Here is a 26,929-nt window from a genome sequence, read left to right on the forward strand (position 1 = left end):
TTAATTGGAAGAAGAAATGTCTGAGAATGAACGTTTCCAGCACATCATTGTGGGAAAACCGAACAGTAGGCAGTAGAAGCGTTTGGGATGCGGTGCTACAGGCGAATGTTGAAAATTAGGTGGAGTAATGGTAAGGAACGAGAAGATTCTGAGCAGAATCGGAAAGGAAAGGAATATGTGGAAAACACTGACAAGCAGAAGGGACAAGATGATGGGACATCTGTTAAGACATCAGGGAATGACATCCACGGTACTAGAGGGAGCTGTAGAGTGCAAAAGCTGTAGAGGAAGACAGAGATTGGAATATACCCAGCAAATAATCCAGGACGTAGGTTTGCAAGAGGTACTCTGGACGAAGATGTTGGCACAGGAGAGGAATTGTGAGGAATTGGTGGTGGGCCGCATCAAACCAGTCAAAAACTGAGAACTCAAAGAGAATAGAAAATAAACGTTTTAAAGACAGTCTAGAAGATATGGAAGACGACGATCGACTTGGACGCCCGAGCACATCAATTACTGTCGACAATGTGGAAGAAGCAAAGGAAAGTGTTCTGTAAATTCGCCGAATCACCATCAGAGAGATTATTAATGATATCGGCATATCCTTTAGCACATGCCAAGAAATTTTTTCGGGTGCTTTGGACATGAAACGTGTAGTAGCAAAGTTTGTTCCGAAAAACGACGTCGCGTAGACATCACTGAGAAATTCTGAATGAAGTTGACAGCGATCCACAACTTCTAAAGAAGGTTGTAACAGGTGACGAACCATGGGTATACGGGTATGACGTCGAAATCAAGGTAAAGCGTCCCAATGGAAACTGTCTGACGAGCCAAGACCGAAAAAAATACCACTACTTCGATCACATGTGAAGATTCTTCTCATTCTTTTCTTCGATTACAGTGGGATAATGCACAATGGGTTCCTGCCTTATGATTGTACGGTCAGTAAGGAATATTACCTGGAAGTTATGGGCCGTTTGTGTGAAGTTATCTGAAGAAAACAACACGAATTGTGACAAAACCACTTCTGGAAGTTGCATCAAGTTAACTCTCCCGCTCAAACGTCAATACTTGTTCCTGACATTTTGGAAAAAGAGGTCCAAGGCCTTATATACCAAAAAACTTCGAAAGTATCCTTGAACAATCTCCGAAATTTTCTCGGTGAGTTCGAGTTCATGCTGTATAGAGGCGCGGCAAAGGAAAACGAAGACCAAGTGAAAATTTCTCAACCCGAAAAGCATATGAGTTTGGTACCGATGAAATATAATTTTTCGTTAGGCTGACACATATAGCGGAATAGAGTAAGTGAAATGCTAACCTCATTTCCGGAATATTATCATACAGTTTTTTTAAAATAGACTTACTATGAGTGTTTCATTCGAATATAAATCTTTTCTTTTATTTCGAACGCTTCATCGTCAATGGAAATTCTTCCAAAATTGGTGAAAACTTGTGAGGAACATGATCCTTAATTTTAAAACAGCTGAGAAGAGGAAAGCAGATTCAAATGCATCCGCAATTCTCCTGCAGGTAGGACATCCCAAAACTAACCACTGATGCAAATAACATGAAAATGTACAGTATAATTCTCCACGAATGGCTATCAAAGGTGTATGAAATAGCGGGCACCGAACACATAGTAAGTGATCTTTCCTGTACTAACGTAAGAGTAGTGATGAAGCAACTGGGACATGCTTCTTCCTATCTCTTTCCTTCCCGTTTCCTTTCCATTCCTTTCACCCCAGTTATTACTTCTAATGGTTGGCAAAACCTGTTTCGAGTACATTTGTTCTTTTTCCTTGTGTTCTGGCCTAAGCAGCGTTCTCATCCATCAGCTTTCGGCCTAAAGAAGGATGACAGTCCTCGAACGCCCACCAAATTCTGCACAGCATTCCAATTGAAGATTTTCCCAAGTTCTTCCAGAGTCTCTTCAACCGGTGCTGCGAGTGTGTAGTATATGGAGGGAGTAGAGATTTTGAAAACTAATAAGTTGATAATAACATGTTGTATTTTATTTCAAGTAGCTCCATAACTTACTAGAACTAATACAGCAGAAGAACGAGTGAGTAATATATTTTCATGAAGAATTAATAACTAGAAGGCTATGTCTAAGATAGGTGCTACATTGCTGAATTCGATTAGAAGTAATCGCTAAAACAAATTTTTCTCCACTTTTTGGTCCGATTGTACTAATTTTGTGTACAATTTTGTTACTGTGGATAACACAACAGTCCGCCAATTCTCGTCAAAAATGAAATAGTGATAGAAAAATGGCGACGTCAGTCTTATCGTCCAGAAAAATTATATGTATCTTTCTTCTTCCAGGTCTTTGTCCAGTGTCTCACGGGGTTAGCATGTTATGTATCGGACTTCGAAATGTTAGTGGTAGAGGGTAGCCAGATGCACATCCTCTCGCCACCCCCCCCCCCCCCCCGCCCAAACCCCCCGCCACCACTCCACACACACCCCGCAATCAAATGTTCAAACGTGTGTGTGAATTCCTAAGGGACCAAATTGCTGAGATCATCGGTCCCTAGAATTACACACTTCTTAAACTAACTTATGCTACCAACAACACGCACACCCATGCCCGTGGGAGGACTCGAACCTCCGGCGGGAGGGGCCACGCAAGCCGTGACTTGGCGCCTCAAACCGCGCGGCCACTCCGCGCCACACCGTAATCCCCCAGGACGGAACTTGTGTACTCAAACTTTTTGCGTCTAGTCTCATCCCATATGAAAGTGTGTGAACGTTTTCGAAATATGTGCTAATCGTGTAACTGAGGAGCGGACGTGGGTACCAGCTCGGTATTCAGTCGTAGGATATGCGAACCGCCTAGAAACCACATCCAGGCTGACCGCTTCGTTGATCAACGGGGCGCATTTGATCCGGGCCGGAGCTACCCCCTGAATCCCGGAAGCAAGTTTCCTGGGCCAATTACATGTTAAAAGGCACGTGACTAGGATGTTTTTCTTGGTGAATGCCACTAGTCTACAAACTTAAAATGTAATACAGATTCCAGAATGAGATTTTCACTCTGCGCTGATATGAAACTTCCTGGTAAATTAAAACTGTGTGCCGGACCGAGAGTCGAACTCGGGACCTTTGCCTTTCGCGGGCAAGTGCTCTACCAACTTTTTTTTTTTTTTTTTAAATCTCATTTTGTTCGCTTTCGTTCGTTTCATCTACTCGGGGCGGACGTCGTAAGACACCCGTTTAAGTTCGCTGTTGATCGATTAACTCAGTTTTTTATTACAGAGGGCAGCTAACCCTCTGACCGAACACGCTGAGCTACCACGCCGGCAGTTTAGCCACAGCCTGGGGAATGTTTCCAGAATGAGATTTTCACTCTGCAGCGGACTGTGCGCTGATATGAAACTTCCTGGCAGATTAAAACTGTGTGCCGGACCGAGACTCGAACTCGGGACCTTTACCTTTCGCGGGCAAGTGCTCTAGCAACTGAGCTACCCAAGTACGACTCACGCCCCGTCCTCACAGCTTTACTTCTGCCAGTACCTCGTCTCCTACCTTCCAAACTTAACAGAAGCTCTCCTGCGAACCTTGCAGAACTAGCACTCCTGAAAGAAAGGATATTGCGGAGACATGGCTTAGCCACAGCCTACGGGATGTTTCCAGAATGAGATTTTCACTCTGCAGCGGAGTGTGCGCTGATATGAAACTTCCTGGCAGATTAAAACTGTGTGCCGGACCGAGACTCGAACTCGGGACCTTTGCCTTTCGCGGGCAAGTGCTCGCGAAAGGCAAAGGTCCCGAGTTCGAGTCTCGTGGTCCTGGTGTACAGCACGACATCGTCAAGTTTGGATGACAATCGTGGAAACTGGCTCTTACAATCTCTGAAAGATCGGACAACTTTCCGTAGATTTCTGTTTTGCAGGAGATCGTTACTGAACAATTAGGGTAGCAGGCATTTTGTACTCAGTGGATTCCAAAACTTCTTTTTGACCGGCAGGATTTTGTCAACTCATTAAGAGATATGTCAAGTGCTTAAATCTCAATGGCGATTATCCACAGAAGTAACACACCAAAGTGTAGTTTTAAGGTTTTTCCAAATAAATTTGCTTGAACGAATCTAAGATAGGTGCTACATTGCTGAATTCGATTAGAAGTAATCGCTAAAACAAATTTTTCTCCACTTTTTGGTCCGATTATACTAATTTTGTGTACAATTTTGTTACTGTGGATAACACAACAGTCCGCCAATTCTCGTCAAAAATGAAATAGTGATAGAAAAATTATTTTCCGTCTATAGAGGTTGCGTTCTTTATAATCATACTATTTTGCTTTCTAGGTTCAACTGTCGAAACATTATAAATGAGTTACATCGTACTAACTGCTCAAAGTACGTAAAGTTGTGTAAAAATGTAAGAAGTACAGTACAAAACGAATATTATTAGCGCATAGGTTAGATTATAAGAAAATTTCATGAAACTACATCTCATATGCTTTCAGAGATTCTCAGTTTAATTTTAGATAGCTCACAATAAGGCTGAAGAAGTACTGAATGGATATTAAGAATAAGTGTTTTTGATGTGCATATTTTGATTAATCCTTCTCCTTAACTGGAACACTATGCGCTAGAGTGGAAGCTTTTTATGATCCGTTCGTTGGTTGGGTGGGAGGGGGATCACTGTCTCGATGGTCATAGTCGTGAAATTTTTTTTACTTTTCTTTACCGTTTTCCTTGCTTGCATTCGCTCTCAGCTACAATAACACGAACATACAACACTACACAAGGAGGCATCACAATCGCCCGGCGATAGATACATATTTTATTCTTGTCAGAACAGGTTGGAGGCGAGCAGTGATAAAGCACGAACGTTTCTTATATTGTCCTCAGCATTGACGACTTGGACTGAGGGTTGACTATAACTTCACTAGTGAAAAAATAAAACCATAAAATATCGAAACAAGAAGTATCACAGTTCATTTGGACTCATAGTTCCTCGCAATCAAATAAGAAGAAAGTCCCTTTCCACTCCACGCCTAAGAGTGAGGCGTCTGAAGTCTGCGCCCGTAGGCGGGACTGGAATCACACGTTCTGGTCTGTCCGGGCCCTGGGGCTGCAGATGTCGTGTTTGCGTTTCACTCGAGAGGACGCTGGGCGGCGACCTTAATTTGACAAAACTCGTTCGGAATGCTCGCACGGGTCCACTCCGGTTTACTTTTCAGACAGCCTTGTCAATGATGCCGTCAAAGACCTTGATACGCTGCCAAATGGTATGCGCACTCGTTACAGATAATTCTTTCGACGATATCGAGGCCATCTGAAATACAGTGCATTATCCAGGCCAAGATAACGCACATAAGGAGGAGCTAGTATTCACTCCACCATTAGTGATATATCTTTCGCCTTAGTGACATCGATGCAATTTAGTAAGATAAGAAAAACAATATCTTGTGGAAAAAACGAGTTCGTTAGACACGGAGCGCAAGTTCGGGCAGGACAATGTTGGGAAAGGAACCATCCCAGCATTCATTTTAATCGTTTAGGTTGGAAACACACAAACCTATTATGTGGATATGCTGAAGCGGATTAGGTCCTCACTTCTCCCGAAGCAATGAACAGTACAGAGCAATTACAGAAAGCACAGCTTATTAAACAAGGGTCGTCCGGCAGATGCAGATACTTGTAGTACTTTTTAGCTGACGTCAGAATGTTTTAGAATTATGGAACAGGTTTTACGCACTAATTATTATGACCTTTTCGAAGAACGAAAGATTTACTCTTCAGGAATCAACATAAATACCTCAATCGGAGATCATGCGAAATTCAACTAGCTCTGATCGCCTATGAGACCCAGAGCGTCGTTAACGACAGTGCTCAGGTTGCTGTCCTGTTCCTTGACTTTCAAAAGCATTCGCAGAGTTCTGTAACGTCGTTTGCTGAATAAGATACGGCATTACCGAATATCGAACCAGATTTGCGACTGGATGTACGAATTCCTTGCAGACAGAACTCACATACAATTTCATAACCGGCAGCCACAACCGTTAAGATTCATGGTAAATTAAACTTGAATAAAACCGCAAAACAGCTGTTAATTGATGATTTATTCACACGACCGATTTCGCTGCGGTGAAGCAGCAACTTTCTGCATAGAAAGGAAAGCATCTTAGTAATCGGTATAATTAAGAAATTTAAGGACATCTAATAAAAATAAACCTAAATATAAAGTGCTTACAGTAGTGCCACACAGATTAGCACGGGGAGGCGCCCCCAAGGTTCGTAGTCATTTAATCCAGTCCCAGATAGAGGAAGTTGTCAACACATAATAACCGGCAGAGCATTGGGGCGAACAGTGCAGAGGATGAGTCACTATGGCAAAAAGAACCGTAGTTAATTTTAATAAACATGATTGTAATTCAGTACAAGAAGCATAGCGTAAGATATCGTCAGTAGAGCGTCTGGCTGAGAAAAATAACCCACTAACCAACCCCGTTACTACAAGGTTAAAAAAAAAACAGAAGGAAAAACTCACGCAAGATTAAAAACCGGGAGGTGAGAAGTTAATTAAGCTATTGGACCTGCATGAGCAAACTGAATCTAGATGAAGACAGTCACCAATTTCAAACTAGTCGGAACCGAGAAACAACATATGAGATCGTGGGAAGTTGAACGCCCAAATATACGAATACAAGAAATTTATATACCCTGTAGTTGGTTGCTGCATAACATTTTCCTTCTAGGGGTTTTCATCTTTGTTGTGCCGGGGCTCGCTAATGGGTTATGTTTCTCAGACAGACGCTCTACTGACGGTATCTTTTTTATGATTCTTGTATTACATTCTAATCACGTTTATTACATGTAACCACGGTTCTTTCTGCCACAGTGCCTCATCAGCTGCACTATTCGCCGCAGTGCTACGCAGATTATTATTTGTTGACTACTTCCCCTCCTCACGCCGCTGGAGTCTGTTGGAGCCGTCTCCGTGTGGTAATCTATGTGACACTCTTAGGCAAGTACCTTTAATTTAGGTTCATTTTTATTGAGTGTCCCTGAATTTCTTAGTTATGTAGATTACATGGATGCTTTCCTTTCTATGTAGAGTCACCTGAAGATGTTGCTTTAATGCAGCGAATGGGAATGCCTCGAGTGAATGAATCATCAATTAACAGCCGTTTGCAATCTTATTCAAGTTCAATTTACCACAGACAGATTTCAATACGGGACTAAATCGACAGGGGTAAGACTAATTTCAAGAGTATTTCGAGGGAGTCTATAAAGGCCATTCATGATGAGCTAAATAAATGTGAAAGCTTCGTCAGGCTCTTCGCAGGTGACGTTGTCTACAGCACGGCTGCAACGCCAGCGGGCTGTAGCGAAACCGAGGAAGATCTGCAGAGGCTCCACAATTGGCGTAAGGACGGGAAGCTAATCCTGAACGTAAATAAATGTGACCTATACGGCAAAAACGGACGAAGAGATCCGTTGCTGCTCGAATACACTATTGACAATAAACCACTGGAAACAGTAACAACCGTAAAATGTTAGGGAGTAATCATCCGTAGCGTCCTGCAAGTGGAATGACCACATAACGGTCCCTTCAGGTTAATGTGACCACCGCCTATGTTCGACATTAACGTGCAATAACCACTCACAGACGACAGGTGGCAGCACTAGCAATGGATGGTACATGAGGCGTGTCGGAGGACGCGGAAAACAGTGCAGTCGTCGCCGTAATGGGGCAACAGATTGGTTCATTTCTTGTCTGAAAGGGCATGATCATTGACTTTCGGGCCTAGGGTGCAAACGTTTTGGAAATGGCTAAGTTTGTAAATGGTTCGCATGCAGCTGCGGTTAAAGTATGCTGTGCATGGCACAATGGCGCCTGGTACATGCACCCATGTTGGCTGACTGCTCTTCATCAGCGATGAAGGCTAGAACTTGCTTATCAGTACCGGAACTGGATGTCCAATGAGGGGTGATACGTGAACTTCTCAGATGAATCACGTTTTATGGACCGTTGGACAAAAAAAATGGTTCAAATGGCTCTGAGCACTTTGGGACTTAACTTCTGAGGTCATCAGCCCCCTAGAACTTAGAACTACTTAAACCTAAGTAACCTAAGGACATACCGGAGGCAGGATTCGAACCTGCGACCGTAGCGGTCGCGCGGTTCCAGACTGTAGCGCCTAGAAACGCTCGGCCACTCCGGCCGGCACCGTTGGACAAATGGTCGTTGTCGTGTACTGCATGAAACGTCTGCAAGTGGACACACAGGCCAGAGGAGGGAGTATTACGGTCTGGTGAATGTTTTAGTGCCATTGCCTGGGTGTGTTCGTCATACTGGAAGGCACTGTGGATCGACACATGTATGAGAGGAGGAGGAGGATATTAGTGTTGAACGTCCCGTCGACAACGAGGTCATTAGAGACGGAGCGCAAGCTCGGGTGAGGGAAGGATGGGGAAGGAAATCGGCCGTGCCCTTTCAAAGGAACCATCCCGGCATTTGCCTGAAGCGATTTAGGAAAATCACGGAAAACCTAAATCAGGATGGCCGGAGACGGGATTGAACCGTCGTCCTCCCGAATGCGAGTCCAGTGTGGACACATGTATGCGTCTATCCTTCGGGATCATGTCCGCCCCTACTTTCAGTTTGCTTTACTTCGGCACAATGGCATCTACCAGCAGGACAATGAAACATTTCACACAGTTCACAGTGTACGTGCGTGCTTCGAAGAACACCAGGATAAGTTTAACGTTCTCCTTTAGCCACCAAACGACCCGGGTTTAAACCCAATCGAGAGTCTGTGGGACCACCTCAGTCAGGCTGTTTGTGCTATGGACCTTCAACCGTGAAACCTAGGGCAGTTAGCCACGGCACTGGAGTCGACATGACTCCACATCTCTGTTGGTATCTTCCAGAAATTCATTGACTCTCTCCCAGCGTGTCTCGCACCGTGTAAAACTTGTTGCAGGAAAAGCAATGCCAGGCTGAAATTCATTAGAAGACTCCTAAGGAAACGTAATTCATCTAGGAAGGAGGTGGTTTAGAAAGATTTTTGAATATCGCTCTTCAATCTGGTGTCCAGTTAGAACCGTTAGAAGAGATAGGGAAGATCCAACCAAGAGCGGCGCCTTTCGTCACGTGCTCGTTTAGTAAGCGCAACAGCGTCAAGAAATGCTGAAAAACACCAATAGCAGACACTACAAGAGTGGCGTTGTGTATTACATAAGGGTTTACTGCTGAAACCCAGAGAGCTTACTTTCCAAGAAAACGTGTACAACACGTTACTTCCTCACATTTAAGACGTGCGAAATGATCACAACGAGAAAAATCTGATAAATTAGACCTCGTGTAGAGAGTTACCAAGCACCATTCACGAATGGGATAAAGAAGCGTGGAAATGATAGAGGTGCACGTAGTATTCTCCGCCACACGCTGTAAGGTATCTAGCGAAGTATAGATGTAGGTGTAGAATGTGAGTCCAGTGGCTTAACCACAGCACTATTTCACCGTGTGATCTTATTAAGAACGAAAATTAGACACTTAAGCCTAATTTACACGACGACATCGGGTTGCGCCACGCGTTGCGTGGAATGAGTTGCACGCAAATGGTTTCATATTTGACTACACACTGCCAAACCAGTGTATACATCAGTTTCGTCGTTTTGTGGGTCCTTGAGTCAAGTCTGAAATGAAAGTTTCGGCAGCTGTACGTCGCACGAGATGTGATGGAGTTAAAAGTTTGTTGCGTGGAATCGGTGAATATAACAAAAAATTAGATACGTGTTTCGATTCGTGACTAGATGAAGAAAAGACGTTAGCTCGGTTGCTCAGCATCCTTGCTGAAATAATTTATAACGGAAGATCACAGAAATTCTTTTAATTAGCTTAGAATGTCGCCAGAACTGTTCACATTTCTTCTAAACAGAATAAGGGTACGGTAATGCGTGAAGTAATGTCGCCAGAACTGAAATTATATATCATATTGCATGCATTACAATCGAGAACACTCGGCATGCTATAAGATGACGCTATTTCATTAACAACAATAATTATTAACATTAACAGATATAATTATTAACATTAGCAACAATAATTATTCGAAGCAGGCCGCATTAGGAAGAGAATGGTTTGCAAACTACTCTCTTGAAGATAGAGCTGTACAGTGGCAATATTTCAAAATTCTAACGTACGTGAATGGGGAGCACTGCAGCGACGTTTTAAACAGATGAATATTGAATAAAGAATGCAGGTTCTTGAATTTGTGTAGCCTTCCCTCCTGTCAACAATATTCCTTAACAAAGAGTTGGCTAACTCGAACGATGGGATATTAGTTTTGTAGACGACAGCATTGCCACAGCTAGAATTACATTTGCTTTTATTTTTCTTAATTCAGTTGCATATGTGCTCCTCACTCAATAAATTTTGCCCTGCAGCTCAGATATTGTCAAACCATGTATGTTATGATCGCACATGACGGTCTCAGTGGCAGCAATATTTTGCTTATTTTTGTAATCAGCATCACTGAAATCCCACAAACACCTATGCAAAGCATAGATACTAAAAAGCGAACATTATTCTCCGTTCCCCACTTTATATTTCAGTTTGTCTAAACTCTACGAACACACATAACCTCAAAACTCATGCAACTAGTGTCGCCAAAGTTGGAACACACCGAAAGTGTTCAGTTTCACGAACGAGTTGCGCAAACGCGCGGTGCGCATGCGCAGTGGCCGGTAGCGCAGCTGCCTGCAACCTAGTGTCGTCGTGTAAACTAGGCTTTACAGTAGACGAGAAGTAGGTGTTTCGTGTCCTCTGTGGTGACTAAGAATCGCAGTAAACTGGGGGAGAGCAAGCAGTTGCGGTCTAGAGGGTCTCATTGCGTGAGTGGCTGCTACATGCGACGAGGGACGTCAGAGCTGAGTGTTTCCTGGCGTCGGCAGGCAGCCATCGAGCTGAGAGGATGTTGGCGCCTCGCGTGTGCCCAGCCTGTTCTCGACTTCCCCCGCGGCGCGCTGTCTGGCCGCGAGTAACGGAACGCAGTGGGTCGCCCACTGAAATAACAAGTACGAGGTTCGTCCAGGCAAAGGTGTCATGATCATCAGCACCATTTCCAAATTGTCTCTATTGCCGATGAGCAGCATCTCTCACACTAGGAACCGTTCGCACTCTTTTCAGTGCTCGAACGCACATTCTGTGTCTTTCTCTGTTCGGTCACCTGTAGTGTTACATGACACCGCAAAACTTCCTTCAGCGCTATGTTCACTTCCAACGTTTCGAAGTTAAAGTGCAGCATTTGGTTGTTAACGTATTACAATTAGTGGGGTCAGAAAATGCCATGCTTGTGCGCTGATACATGAAAGTTCTATCAAAATAACTCGCTTTTGGTGCAAAACTACACTCCTGGAAATGGAAAAAAGAACACATTGACACCGGTGTGTCAGACCCACCATACTTGCTCCGGACACTGCGAGAGGGCTGTACAAGCAATGATCACACGCACGGCACAGCGGACACACCAGGAACCGCGGTGTTGGCCGTCGAATGGCGCTAGCTGCGCAGCATTTGTGCACCGCCGCCGTCAGTGTCAGCCAGTTTGCCGTGGCATACGAAGCTCCATCGCAGTCTTTAACACTGGTAGCATGCCTCGACAGCGTGGACGTGATCCGTATGTGCAGTTGACGGACTTTGAGCGAGGGCGTATAGTGGGCATGCGGGAGGCCGGGTGGACGTACTGCCGAATTGCTCAACACGTGGGGCGTGAAGTCTCCACAGTACATCGATGTTGTCGCCAGTGGTCGGCGGAAGGTGCACGTGCCCGTCGACCTGGGACCGGACCGCAGCGACGCACGGATGCACGCCAAGACCGTAGGATCCTACGCAGTGCCGTAGGGGACCGCACCGCCACTTCCCAGCAAATTAGGGACACTGTTGCTCCTGGGGTATCGGCGAGGACCATTCGCAACCGTCTCCATTAAGCTGGGCTACGGTCCCGCACACCGTTAGGCCGTCTTCCACTCACGCCCCAACATCGTGCAGCCCGCCTCTAGTGGTGTCGCGACAGGCGTGAATGGAGGGACGAATGGAGACGTGTCGTCTTCAGCGATGAGAGTCGCATCTGCCTTGGTGCCAATGATGGTCGTATGCGTGTTTGGCGCCGTGCAGGTGAGCGCCGCAATCAGGACTGCATACGACCGAGGCACACAGGGCCAATATCCGGCATCATGGTGTGGGGAGCGATCTCCTACACTGGCCGTACACCACTGGTGATCGTCGAGGGGACACTGAATAGTGCACGGTACATCCAAACCGTCATCGAACCCATCGTTCTACCATTCCTAGACCGACAAGGGAACTTGCTGTTCCAACAGGACAATGCACGTCCGCATGTATTCCGTGCCACCCAACGTGCTCTAGAAGGTGTAAGTCAACTACCCTGGCCAGCAAGATCTCCGGGTCTGTCCCCCATTGAGCATGTTTGGGACTGGATGAAGCGTCGTCTCACGCGGTCTGCACGTTCAGCACGAACGCTGGTCCAACTGAGGCGCCAGGTGGAAATGGCATGGCAAGCCGTTCCACAGGACTACATCCAGCATCTCTACGATCGTCTCCATGGGAGAATAGCAGCCTGAATTGCTGCGAAAGGTGGATATGCACTGTACTAGTGCCGACATTGTGCATGCTCTGTTGCCTGTGTGTATGTGCCTGTGGTTCTGTCAGTGTGATCATGTGATGTATCTGACCCCAGGAATGTGTCAATAAAGTTTCCCCTTCCTGGGACAATGAATTCACGGTGTTCTTATTTCAATTTCCAGGAGTGTATTTAGTAACGCTCGGGAAATGCCATATCAGTATATATGTATTACCTTCAATCTAGCTCAAGTTCACAGTTCCAAATTAATCTACTTCTAAAGTTGTAAGGCACAAATCGTACACTTGCCGATATGCAATAATCACAGAATAATTAAAGGAGGCGCATAGAAGTAGAGCACAATTTTAACCGGCCATAACAATGTTCTAAAAAGCAAAATTTTGAAAAACACAGCCCTCAGTCGCGAACACAATTAATTTGTAACCTAGGTTTCGGTGTCACAAGGGACACCTTCTTCGGACAAAATTAAAACTAAATGTTACAGCATAACGTACCAAAAACTACGAAAGCTGCGGTCATACCTGACAGCGTCAGATAGAATTAAAATAAAATGCAACAGAGGTGCAAGCTACTAGGAGCTGCCATGTGTCCTCTGCTACAGTCAACACAAAACTGAAACATCATGTGACGCTGTCAGGTGTGACCGCAGCTTTCGTATTTTTTGGTACGTTATGCTGTAACATTTATTTTTAATTTTGTCCGAAGAAGGTGTCCCTTGTGTGTTCGCCACTGAGGGCTGTGTTTTTCAAAATTTTGTATTATACAACAGTCGCTGATTGACAGCCATGTTAAAAACCTTAAGTTCTAAAAAGCGTTTTCCCTGTACCGTTATTTTTCGTTTAGTTCTCTCAATCACTTTACGAAAAGATATGCACATGTTGATGTACACAATAGGTGCATTACGATATGGCAGATTGTGTAAAAGGCAACAATGCCACTCTCTGCGCCATCTCCAATTCTCCTCACACGCGAGTAGCAAATAAAATCATTGACATAGAGAGAGCGAACATAAAAAAGCATTCACTCACACAGATTATGCATAGTTACTTATCTCTATTATTCTTGCGTTTACTAATACGATCTCATTTTAGTAAACGCAAGAATAAAAGAGATAAGTGTTCTTACACACTGATGGAAAAAAATGGCAACACCAAGAAAGAGATGTGCGATATCAACAAAAGTTGGTAGATGTGTTTCTACATCTGAAAGATGATGTCTGTTCAGAAGGCTTTTGATACCGTTCCTCACAAGCGACTATTAATCAAATTGCGTGCATATGGAGTTGGTCTCAGTTGTCGATTCGAGATTTCCTCTCAGAGAGGTTACAGTTCTTAGTGACAGACGGTAAATCATCGTGTAGAACACAAGTGATATTTGGCGTTCCGCAAGGTAGTGTCATAGGCCCTCTGCTGTTCCTGATGTACATAAATGATCTAGGTGATAATCTGAGCAGCCCCCTTAGATTGTTTGCAGATGACGCTGTAATTTACCGTCTAGTAAAATCATCAGACGATCAATTCCAATTACAACATGATCTACAGAGAGAACTTCTGTACTGTGTGAAAAGTCATCCACATGGGTGCTAAAAGAAATCCGATAAATTTTGGGTGTACGATAAATCGCACAAATCTAAGGGCTATCAATTCGACTAAATACCTAGGAATTACAATTACCAGCAACTTAAATTGGAAAGACCACATAGATAATATTGTGGGGAAGGCGAAACAAAGACTGCGCTTTGTTGGCAGAACACTAAGAAGATGCGACAAACCCACTAAAGAGACAGCCTACATTACACTTGTCCGTCCTCTGCTGGAATATTGCTGCGCGAGATGAGATCCTTGCCAGGTAGGATTGGCCGGCCGGAGTGGCCGAGCGGTTCTAGGCGCTTCAGTCTGGAACCGCGCGACCGCTACGGTGTCCGAATCTTGCCTCGGGCATGGATGTGTGTGGTGTCCTTCGGTTAGATAGGTTTAAGTAGTTCTAAGTTCTAGGGGACTGATGACCTCAGAAGTTAAGTCCCATAGTGCTCAGAGCCATTTGAACCATTTTTGAACCAGGTAGGATTGACGGAGGACATCGATAAAGTGCAAAGAAGGGCAGCTCATTTCGTGTTATCGCGCAATAGGGGTGAGAGTATCACTGATATGATACGCGAGTTGGGGTGGCAGTCATTGAAACAAGGGCAGTTTTCTTTGCGGCGAGATCGATTTACGAAATTTCAATCACCAACTTTCTATTCCGAATGCGAAAATGTTTTGTTGACACCCACCTACGTAGGAAGAAATGATCATCATAATAAAATAAGAGAAATCAGAGCTCGAACGGAAAGATTTAGGTGTCCCTATTTCCCAGGCGCCATTCGAGAGTGGAATGGTAGAGAAGTAGTATGAAAATGGTTCGATGAACCCTCTGCCAGGCACTTAAGCGTGAATTGCAGAGTAACCATGTAGATGTGATGTAGATGAATTCACGCCAGTCGTATAAGAGTGGCGCTAGAATCGCCACTATGAGGCTGCAAATCAGGTTTGCTTTAAATAAACTCTGTAACGGTCGTGAGCGTTAGCTACCTTTGAGACTGTACATAGTGAATTGATGTTACACAAGGATGCCTTTAAGGCGACAAAAACGCCATTATCAGCACCTCACTGAGTTTGAACGAGGACATGTAATAGGGCTACGAGGAGTTGGATGTCCATTCTGCGACACTGCAGAAAGACTTGGCACGAATGTAGCCGCTCCACTTGATTGCTGGCAGCAGAGATCACGAGAATGTACAGTCGCACGAGGACCAGACTCCTGACCGCCACGCGGCACTGCCGAGAGGGAATACCATCGTGTTCGGCGTGTGCCTCTGGAGCTTCATACTGCATCTCCATCAGCAATTTGAGCAGCAGCTGGCACTACTGTGACACAGCAAACTGTTACAAATCGGTTACTTCAAGGACAGCTTCGAGACACAGGACCTGTAGTTGCTATACTGACCCCAAACCACCGCCATTTACGACTTCAGTAGTGTCGAGCGAAAGCTCATTGGGGGACAGCGTGGAGAGTTTTTCTGACGTAAATTGGTTCCACCTCGGTGCCAGTGATGGCCTTGTCTTGCTTGGAAGGTGACCAGTTGAGGGTGTGCATGCTAGATACACTGGACCTACACCTGTAGTTGCGGTCTTTGATGGTGCGATTTCGTGTAACAGCAGGAGCACTTTCGTGGTTATACCAAGCACCCTGACTGCAAATTTGTACATCAGCCTTGTGATTCGAACAGTTGTGCTGGCATTCACGAACAGCATTCCAGGGGGTGTTTTCCAACAGGATAACGCTCGTTCACATACTGCTGTTGTAACCCAACATGCTCTACTGATTGTCGATGTGTTGCCTTGGACTGCTCGACCAACAGATCTGCCTCCAGTCGAACGCTTACGGGACATCATCGGACTCCAGCGTCATCCATAAACAGCATTAAACGGCCTTGTATTGACGGACGAAGCACAACAAGCATGGAACTCCATCCCACAAACTGACGTACGACACTTGTACAACACAATTCATGCACTTTTACATGCTTATATTCAACATTCTGGCCGTTACACCGGTTATTAATGTTCCAGCATTTCATATTTGCAATGGCTTGTCTGGCGCTTACATTAACCTGTGCTCTTGCAGTGTTAATCGCTTAAATACGTTACCTTGACACATGTATTCCCGAAATTTCATTACTCTGCGTTAATTATTTTTTGTGTTGCGATTTTTTCTGTCAGTTTATGTGAATGAAGATACATTTTAAAAACAATTATCAATAAGAAAGATTTTACAATTCCCTCCAAACAAGAAAAAGACAACATATTTTATTTACGTTGACAAGTAGAGCATTTGAATTCCTTGTTGAAAAGGGCTATTTTTATAAAAGTTAATATTTCTGTTATATATACACTAGGATTAATTTTATGTTTTTTACTTTACTATGGACATTCAATTTGTTGCTGCTTCCAATGGACTTAGATGTTCTCAGTTTGTAGACACTGCCAACATGTGAAATATGTTAATAATGCAACAGAGGCCTCCTTCATATGTCTGTTCGCTTTGTACTGGTCATTGCTTTCACGGTTCTTTTCTAAATGAGAACAATATCTGAAAAGAACCAGAAATAGTGTATACTCTCATTCCTTGTTTATAGATATTAAAATTTAAGAAGGTAGTTGTCCATAGTTTCAAGCTGAAATTAATCTGCTGCTTCTTTAAATTATCAAAATTCTTATAGGACGTCAGTCAGTATTGTAGAGCAGAAACTGTAGCGAAATAACTCTATTAGAATGTGTAATCTAAAGTATTTTCGTTGATTTATATTAATGATAACTAGGTAACAGTGGTGTGGATGATGGTACAATACTGTTTTCAGAGTACTCACACTTGCAAAATGTATTATGGTCATACAACACGACAAGCTGTCAATCAATTATTTACCAGTTAATGACATTCAGTAAGTTTATGACCAAACGTCTCTATTATGTAATAATGTGATGCCTGAAGAAGGTAACACACAGACATCGGAATATGACTTGCAAACGCAATATTTTATTCCATAAGACTGACCAATTCGATTACTGAACCACTTTCAAGTAAACATGAGGCTGTGTCCGTACATACAGCAGTAACAGATCGTACACGGCGTTCATACTAGAACAGTAAAGGTGAAGTAATACAGCAAGAACATTGTTAACTCCGTAAACCACACTAAAAAGCATACCGGCAATCCAGATTACAGTGCAGATACGTATGACCAGATTCACAAGCAAGCCTACCTGGTATTATGCTTTTCATTGTGGTTTTCCTGGAGCACTCTCTCGTGATACATTATTTGTCACAGCAGCATGTATGATCTGTTAACGCTATATGTACGAGGAAATGAAGATGAGTAACTGAAACTGAAGGAACATTTGAAACTATGCAATAGCTTGGAATGAAACATTTTGTTTGGAAGTTATAGGCCATATTAATTGAACAAAGAACAGAAGCAAAGGAAAGAATCGGATCCGTAAAATTACAATTTATTTCAAAAATAACTTCTACCCTTTCTAACGCTTACTTTACTAATGCTGTCGAAATCATATCAGAGAACTAAAAAAGTCAGTATAACAAATAAGATTACTTTAGTTTAACGTGACGTGAATATATTTAATTTCAATCGACAGATCACAATAAAAAAGTCTGATTTGTTTTGATTTGATGGAAGATCTGCCTTTGCTCTTTGGAAGTGCTGGAAGATTTTCATGTTACTATCTTGACTATACGTTGGCCAGCGCCCGAAGAGCTTCTGGCCAGTCAGGAACTACTGGAAGTGGGAGAATCTCTTGGACGAACGCGGAAGCACTGTGATACAACTAGACTTGTGGTTTTTCGTTTCACAGTTTCATATTCATGTGCCATTACAAGCGGTTTAAAAGCAAAGCAGATTTTCAACGGGCGTTTATACTGGAAAAGCTAAAGAAAAATATTCAGCATTAAACCGACAGCGTGTCAGGCCAAGACAGTGTGCGAAAAACTCGAACTGAAGTCGGAGCAGAACTGACGCTACCGCTCAGAGGTAGTTGCCACGCGTATATTCCTGCACTGTTGACCCATGGGATACTTGTTACGTTGTCGATAGAAATGAGACAATGAGAACCATAAAGGCCCAAAACACAGACAAAACTTTTGTGAAAATCATATTTATAAGGAAACCATCAGTCCCAAAAGTTTGACTTGTTTCTTAAACAAGTCTCAACATCCTGTATTTCCCATAAAAAAATAATGTATCCAATGTTTGTTATGATATTTTAGTTATTATTTGGGACTCTTATTATTAATGTTAATCCACAAAATTTTCATATACCGGCTAACGGAAACAGTGTTTTTTGGGCTGTTGTGTAGTTTGTACTATAATTAACGTGAAATTATAACGGAATAACAGATATTGACTGTACCAGACACACACAATTATGACCTATCCCAACAATCCATGATCCTCATTATCATCATTTTCATTAAGCATGTTCCCTGGCTTGAGGTTCAGACGAAACTGTCTGTTCACTTCAGGCATGAAATCTAGTAGCTGGTGTGGTTCAAAATTGATCTTGTAGTTCAGTTGCGTCTTTGTGTTTCAAGGTTGATATTTTCCTTCCACCAACGTATTTGGGCACTAGAATTTGCTAGGCATCCACAAAATGTTAGGAAATAAAAAATTGTGGTCTCCCTCGATGTCGTTTGAACAAAATGATGGCCACCCACGACTCTAATGAAGAATACGTTACTTTAAACAACAGTTCATGACAACCTGTTGAAAACTTCATCATTCTCAAATTTCTGAAATGTACATTGTTACCACGACCATCAACTTTTGGGTAGGTAGTCAGTTGGTAACACTCTTAAAGGTTCTGAAATCCTCGGCATCCGTTTCACAAACTGAATTACGCAAACCTTAGGGCATGACGTTACAGTGGATCAATCCTTGAACAGCTTCCAGCTTGTATGAAGAAATGAGCGTCAGTGACGCCAGTGAGCGTCCCTAGAGCAATCAACATTTCTGCTTTGGGCCCATGCAGAAGTGAATATCAGAGAAATGGGCGAGCCAGCTTTTTCCAAATGATCATATACACAGCGCAAGGGGTACAGCACTGATGAAGCTGGTTCACTCTGAGATCAACAGATGTCAGGAGCACCCATACATACTACAATCCCAAAATCAGTGAAGGTGAGCATACTACCACCCGAGCATACTGGCCTATCATTCGTTCGGCCGTGCATTAACGTCACGTACTTAGAGTCAGAGTAATGGAACTGTTTGCAGCAAAGGGAGTACCCACACGCACAATGCAACGACGTCTTGAGCACCACGAACTGTCAGCACTCTGACAATTTCTTCGGCTTTCCTTGATACTTCTGCAGGAAAAGGGGCACGCCGACAGTTGTGCAGCCAAGAAAACTGAACGCATGAGTGGGACCACGTCAACTTTTCATATGAGTGCCGGTTCTGCGTAGGCCTACACCACCACAATGGCGTAACCGTGTGCGAAGCCTCCGAGGAGAGCGAACATTGCGAGAGTGCATTCGTCATAAGGACCAAGGACTTGGCTTGACTGTATGTGGTACCACTGGCTACATAGTGCAGTCACCTCTGGTTCGTGTACCTGGTAATTTGAACAGCAGTCTCTACATTTCCGACGTCTTAAGGCCGGTGGCTGAGTCCTATTTTCCAGATCTCCTTTACATAGCGTTTTTATGAGTTAACGCACGACTGCGGGTTTCGCGTGCTCCGTTGATCGAACTTGATATACAGGGTTGCCTCGTGCAGTACGTTCTTCAGATCTCTCCTCCTCTGTAAACATCTGGTCTTGGGGCATGAGTCGCCAAGAGACTGGCAAGAGACTCGCAAGCCACTACAGTTTATAAACTCTGGCATAGATCTGAAGCAGTAGACAATGACACACATGCCTCTTTCGTTCAAACTCAGTTCCATTCAGTGCCCAGCTGGGTTAGGGCCATTGCTGCTGCTAGAGTAGGCAGTTCTGTATACTAAATTTCGCACCATGTCCACTGATCAGCCATAACATAATGACCGCCTACCTAATAGCCGATATGTCCATCTTTGGCACGGATAACAGCGGCGACGTGTTCTGGCATCAAAGCAGTGAGGCCTTGGTAGGTCTCTGGAGGGAGTTGACACCACATCTGCACATTCGTCACCTAATTCCCGTAAATTCCGGGGAAGGGGGCGATGACCTCTGACGCCCCGTCCAATCACATCACATATATGTGCGATCGGGTTGAGATCTGGTGAGCTGGAAGGCCAGTACATCAACTGGAACTCGCCACTGTGTTCCTCCAACCTCTCCATCACACACCTGGCCTTGTGACACAGCGCATTATCTCGCTGAAAAATGCTACTGTCGTCGGGAAACTTGATCGTCATGAAGTTGTGTACGTGGTCTGCAACAAGTGTACGATACTCGTTGGCCGTCATGGTGCCTTGCACGATCTCCACTGGACCCATGGATATCCACGTGAATGTTTCCCAGAGCATAATGGATGCGCTGCCAGCTTATCTCCGTCCTGCAGTACAGGTATCAAGGAGCTGTTACCCTGGAAGACGACGGATTCGCGTCCTCCCATCGGCATGATAAAGAAGGTATCGGGATGCATCAGACCGTGCAACGCTCTGCCTTTGCGCCAACGTCCAATGCCGATGGTCAAGTGCCCATTTCAGAGGTAGTTGCCGATGTAGCGGTGGTAACATTGGCACATGCATGGGTCGTCGGCTGCAGGGGCCCATCGTTAGGAATTTTCGGTGCATTGTGTGTTCTGATACGCTTGTAGTCTGCCCAGCACTAAATTCTGATGTTAGTTCCACTACAGTTTGGCTCAAATGGTTCAAATGGCTCTGAGCACTATGCGACTCAACTTCTGAGGTCATCAGTCGCCTAGAACTTAGAACTAATTAAACCTAACTAACCTAAGGACATCACACACATCCATGCCCGAGGCAGGATTCGAACCTGCGACCGTAGCGGTCACGCGGTTCCAGACTGAAGCGCCTTTAACCGCACGGCCACACCGGCCGGCACACTACAGTTTGCCGCGTGTCCTGTTTTACCAGTCTACCCAGCCTATGATGTCCGACATCTGCTACGAGGGGTAGTCGCCCAACTCCACCACGTCTGCACGTGGTTTCACCTTGGTTTCGCCACGTGTTGAAGACACTCACCACCACGAGTCGTGCTGTTTCCGAAATGCTCGTGTCAAGACCGGTCAAAAGCAGATAGATCGCGTGCCTTCCCCATTCTACACACGGACAGCACGCTCATTGATACTGCACGAATCGTGCATGTGTCTGATTAGCAGTCTTTTTCTCGCCAGTGATCCTGCTATCGCCTGGACGGGTTTATATGATAGCCTGAACGGGCTTATATCGATAGTAGGTCGGTGGTCATAATGTTCTGGCTGGTCAGTGAATACCTCAAATCACTGATACACTGCAGAAATGTGTCACAGGTGCGGTGTCATCGAGTATTGAGAGCGGCGCAAGAAGTATCTACCACTGCAGAGATACTGCACAGCAAAGCGGTATCACGGGACGCCAAAGAGATGTTAGGAAGAAGCTGTTCCTCCCATAGTTCCGAGGCGCCACCGCCGCGCCTGTGCCATGAAACAGCGTCGCCAGATGCCAGGAAGACTTTTCTGTTCCATGTCAGATCCTGCTCACTTCCAGGAAGTTCCTGTCGCAGTAACGTTGTTGTGCTGCCTACACGCCGGGACACAGCCCGCGTCAACCGCCGAGGCTGAAGAGGCTTCCGCCTCCTGTGAACTGTGCCCACGCACCATGGTTTCAGAACTGTGCCAGCAAGCGTCTACGAATTTGAGTTTTCTAGTGACTGTAATGAAGCCACAGTACGGCCATTCTGAACATGTATCAGTTTAAATGGTTCAAATGGCTCTGAGCACTATGGGACTTAACTTCTGAGGTCATCAGTCCCCTAGAACGTAGAACTACTTAAACCTAACTAACCTAAGGACATCACACGCATCCATGCCCGCGGCAGGATTCGAACCTGCGACCGTAGCGGTGTATCAGTTCACCATTCAATAATTGTGGCTCATTTAGTCCACGTGTGCAGTTTCCGTAGCTACTGCAGAGCCTGCCTAGCAAAGATAAGTTTTGTCATAATTAAAGTATTACTTATTCGGAGTGTTCGAATTAACTGTTTTATTACTAGCCACCTCAGTGTCCAAGAAGTCGGACACAAAAAGCAAAGTGTCGCCAAGGATGCAACTCACGATTAGCTCATTGTGGCATATTGTGTAATTAACGTTTTCTTGGAGCAATGCTAAAAAATGGCTCTGAGCACTATGGGACTCAACTGCTGTGGTCATCAGTCCCCTAGAACTTAGAACTACTTAAACCTAACTAACCTAAGGACATCACACACACCCATGCCCGAGGCAGGATTCGAACCCGCGACCGTAGCAGCAACGCGGCTCCGGACTGGAGCGCCTAGAACCGCACGGCCACCACGGCCGGCTGAGTAGTGCTATTTTTATTTTTCTCTGTGTTGTTATATTGAGTGTTCATGATGTCTCCTCCGGATGTGTCTGTAATGCAAGCCATATAATTCCAGGAATAAAGGACGTAACAATTATTACAAGCACTGCAAAAAATTATTGCAGCACCACGACCGCCACCCCACCTAGAAAGAACTTAACAAACGGTTCAAGCCCCTAAATTCAGAGAGTTTCTGCGGCAAAGCGAAGCCTGGGCTGATTATGGCGTGCAGTTGATGGCGCATTTCAACGCCTACGGCAGAACAGCGTATTTATCATTTTCTGCCCACCGTCGGCTCAGATGTATTTCTGTTGGTAGTAAAACTGTCTCCAGATCGATAACCTCATGAGGTCCCCTATGGCGAGTTAGTGGACAGACTGTCAAGTCATTTCAAACCAGAGGCGAATGTAGCGGCTGCTCTTTAGAAGTTTTCCAGATTAAAACAGCAGCCAGGACAGACAGTGGGTAACAGAACTTCGTGGCCTTACCTGAGAATGCCATTTTCAGTTTTTATGTTGGTTAAGTTGCAGTAACATTATGATGAGAGATCCGATTACTCTGAACGTGTCTGATTCCCGTATCCGTGCATCCAAACTTTGACGTCAGTGCAGTATTGTCAATTACTGAGTCACAGAAAATTATCAATGTAACTGAGCACGATTTTCGTGCACTGTAATACCTGTTGACAAGAGCAATACAGTTCAGGGTCAACCTCCCCCTCCCCCCCCCCCCTCCCGTCCCACCATCAGACGTCACCCAATGCCTAGTTCATGTGCGAGCCAGTCGCATCGTCAGCTGGTGGTCCAGCCCGCACAGTCGCAGAAGTCTTCATGCCTTGCTTTCAGACACATGGTAGGGCAAAATCCCTGTGCAGCAAAGCCAAGTGTTCTGCATGTGACAAACAATGCCACATTCAGTCGGTACGTTTAAGTGTAGATGGTGTTAGGCAGCTTTCATATTTCATGTCAGTCAGTGATTCCAATAAAGTGTATGTTGTATCTGCTGTGCAGCATTCCGCCGAGCCTGTTGTTGTTTCGTCAAAATGCAGGACACAGACTCTAAACTTACCAGTCGGGCCGGCCGCGGTGGTCTCGCGGTTAAAGCGCTCAGTCCGGAACCGCGCGACTGCTACGGTCGCAGGTTCGAATCCTGCCTCGGGCATGGATGTGTGTGATGTCCTTAGGTTAGTTAGGTTTAAGTAGTTCTAAGTTCTAGGGGACTGATTACCATAGAAGTTAAGTCCCATAGTGCTCAGAGCCTTACCAGTCGGCAATCCCATAAGCTGTATGTTAGTTACGATCGTTCAGCAAGTGTGTCAATTTCCAGTTAGATACTGGTGCTACTGTTACGCTGCTCAACCGCGCTATAGTTAGGTAGCCCAGCGTTTCAGTAACCCTGTAACTCGTTGTCAGCATTCCATGGACAACCTACTCCAGTGCTTGGAGTGTGCATTTTACCAGCCACATTCTGTGGTAATACTAAAACAGTGTTATTTCATGTGTTGAGCTCTCGCGAGTCTACTAACATTTTGAGCATGGATTGCCTTGACCATTTCGGATTGTCAGTTTCCAGAAAGGTGTTACAAATTAATTACCCTGGGTTTTTGGACAACATTAATGCATAATGTGACAACTACAGTTTTCCATGGTAGTTTAGGCAAGGCACAAAGGTTCGAGGCCAATGTGACACTGAAAGACAATGTATAGTCCAAGTTTTTTCATGCTCGTCCTGTATCTCATACATTATGGGACTGAGCTGCTGCAGAGTTGCAGCGGTTGCAGGACAGTGACATAATCAAGCCAGTGTTGGCCAGCCTATGGGCATCACCCCTGGTAATCCTTGCTAAACTATCAGGCGGGTTGGGTTCTGTGCAGACTTTAAACCAACCGTGACCCTACAAACTTTTGTTGATTCTTTTCCGTTGCCTCGCCCTGAGGATTTCTTTCTAAAAACTGATCTCCAGGAGGAGTACCTACAACTGCCTTTATATGAAGAGTCAAAGATTTGGTGATCAACACACATTAGCGATTATTCAAGGCCGGGAAGCTAACCTGTTACATCCGTTTTATCCCGAATGCCACTCAGATCATACAGCCTCTAAATCAGATACACTGCAAGGGAGTTCCGTTCATATGGTCGGCCGAATATCAGACCACTTTCCAGGAGTTGAAAGACGCACTAATAAGTGATCGGTGTTTGGTCCACTTCAACCCAGTGAGCCTGTCCTGACTCATCTTATGGCTGTGGTGCAGTGTTGTCCAATGACAAGTCAATTGCGTTTGCGTCAAAGACATTGACCAAGGCCCAATACAGGTACAGCCGACTTGAAAAGGAGGCATTGGCTATCATTTATGAGGTCATGAACTTCCATCATTACCTGTATGACCGCCACTTTTGTCTAGTTATGGACCACAGACCACTGATGGCTCTCTTTGGTTCATCCCAGCCTTCTTGCAGCAAGTACAGCACAGACGTTACAACAGTGGACCCTTCTCTTGTCCAATTACCAGTACGAATTGTCGTACCAGTCCACTACCAAACACTCCAACGCTGCCCTCTTGTCGTGGATCCCTATTGGCTCTGATGCTGCGGGACTCCTGTCATCACACTGATTCAAAAGAAATCCTCTGTGTGGCGCAGGAGACGACATTAGACCCATCGCTGCAGAAGGTGCTCAGATTTGTTCATCGTGGGTGTCCACATAGTCTGAAGGGGATCCGCCACCCTGGGGGTGGGCGCTACTTTTCTCATTGGCGCGCCATTTCTGAACAACTGGCACACCGAAAGTGGCGACGGAAGAGTCATGGTCCATCAGTGTCTCCAGTGGGATGTTCTTTGGTTGTTGCACCAAGGACATTGATGTATTGTCCACATCAAGCAGTTGGCAAGGCGCTATTGTATACGGCTGGGAATGGATGCACAAACAGAGGCCATGACTTCATAGTGTGCAATGTGTGCAGAGTATCAGTCTGCTCCCCTACAGAGGGACTTGGAGTGGTCATATCTTGACAGACCTAGGCATTGCTTGCACATAGATTTTGCTGGGCCATACTGGAACACACACTGGCTAGTGGTTGTCAATGCGTATAGGAAGTTTCCCATCGTCTTTCCAATGCAATCTACCACCTCAGTCAACACAGTATCAGCTCTTTTGTCAATCTTCTGCACTGAAAGCAAAGCTTACCTGTGGTGATAGTGCCAGTTAATGAGCCGCAGCACACGTCTCAGCAGTTTGAAGAGTTTTGTGCAGACAACGGTATTCAGCATGGTCTTAAAATGCCCTTTCATCCACAGTCGAATGGTGAACCCGACCACTTCATAAGGACATTAAAATCACAGATGGACAAGTTACGAGCCACCCAGACATGGGTCCAGGCTTTGAAAGATTTTTTGTTGCCTTTCGTTCTCTGCCCAAAGAGGGAGAGTCGCCAGGGGAACTCCTGCATGGTCGACGCCATAGGACTCCCCTCCATTTGCTACGTCCATCACAATGTGTTCCTCCTTCTGAGTCACAGTTTTGGCCTCAGCAACCACTGTTCTTTTGTGTGATCGGCAGTGGTCGCAGATGGAAACAGGGTGTTGTGTCTGTCACTCCACCTACATCATCCACAGTCCAACAGAGTTGCACAGGCAGCATGAGAACCAGCTTCGGCCAAATTGCTCGGGAGATTCTACTGCCACCTTTTTGTTTGCAGATCCAGCACGCATCCAGGACATGCAGTAGCCGCCATCACAGCCGCAGGCGTCGCCTCTGGCAGCATGGTCGTCTCTATAGGGGTAGTGCACGGTCGCCTCCAGGGCGGAGAACCTAGACGTCTTCTCCAGCGGCTCACTTGTCACATTATTTGCCTTGTGCTAAAGCTGCCGACGCACGCCCTGTAGTTAGTTTCCCTATCGGTGATTCCACCGACACACAGTGTGTATATCGGTGTGTGGGTGGGTGCTCGGAACCGACAGGTTTTGACCCCTTCCTCTGCAGTTATGTTGGCGCTCTGTCCCCCCCCCTCCCCTCCCCCTCCATCGTATCCCATCTCCACAGCCGACGCGAGAGCAGATATTTGGGGGGAGAAACGTGGTGTCATTGTGTACAAGAGGTATCGACCACTGCAGAAATACTGCAGGTATCATGGGGCGCCAATGAGAAGCTACGAAGAAGCCGTGCCTCCCATGGTTCCGAGGCTCCACCGCAGCCCCTCTGCCATGAAACAGCGTCTCCAGTGGCCACGAGGGCAG

The sequence above is a fragment of the Schistocerca piceifrons genome, chromosome 1 (assembly GCF_021461385.2).
Source record: "Schistocerca piceifrons isolate TAMUIC-IGC-003096 chromosome 1, iqSchPice1.1, whole genome shotgun sequence".
Lineage (NCBI taxonomy): Eukaryota > Metazoa > Arthropoda > Insecta > Orthoptera > Acrididae > Schistocerca > Schistocerca piceifrons.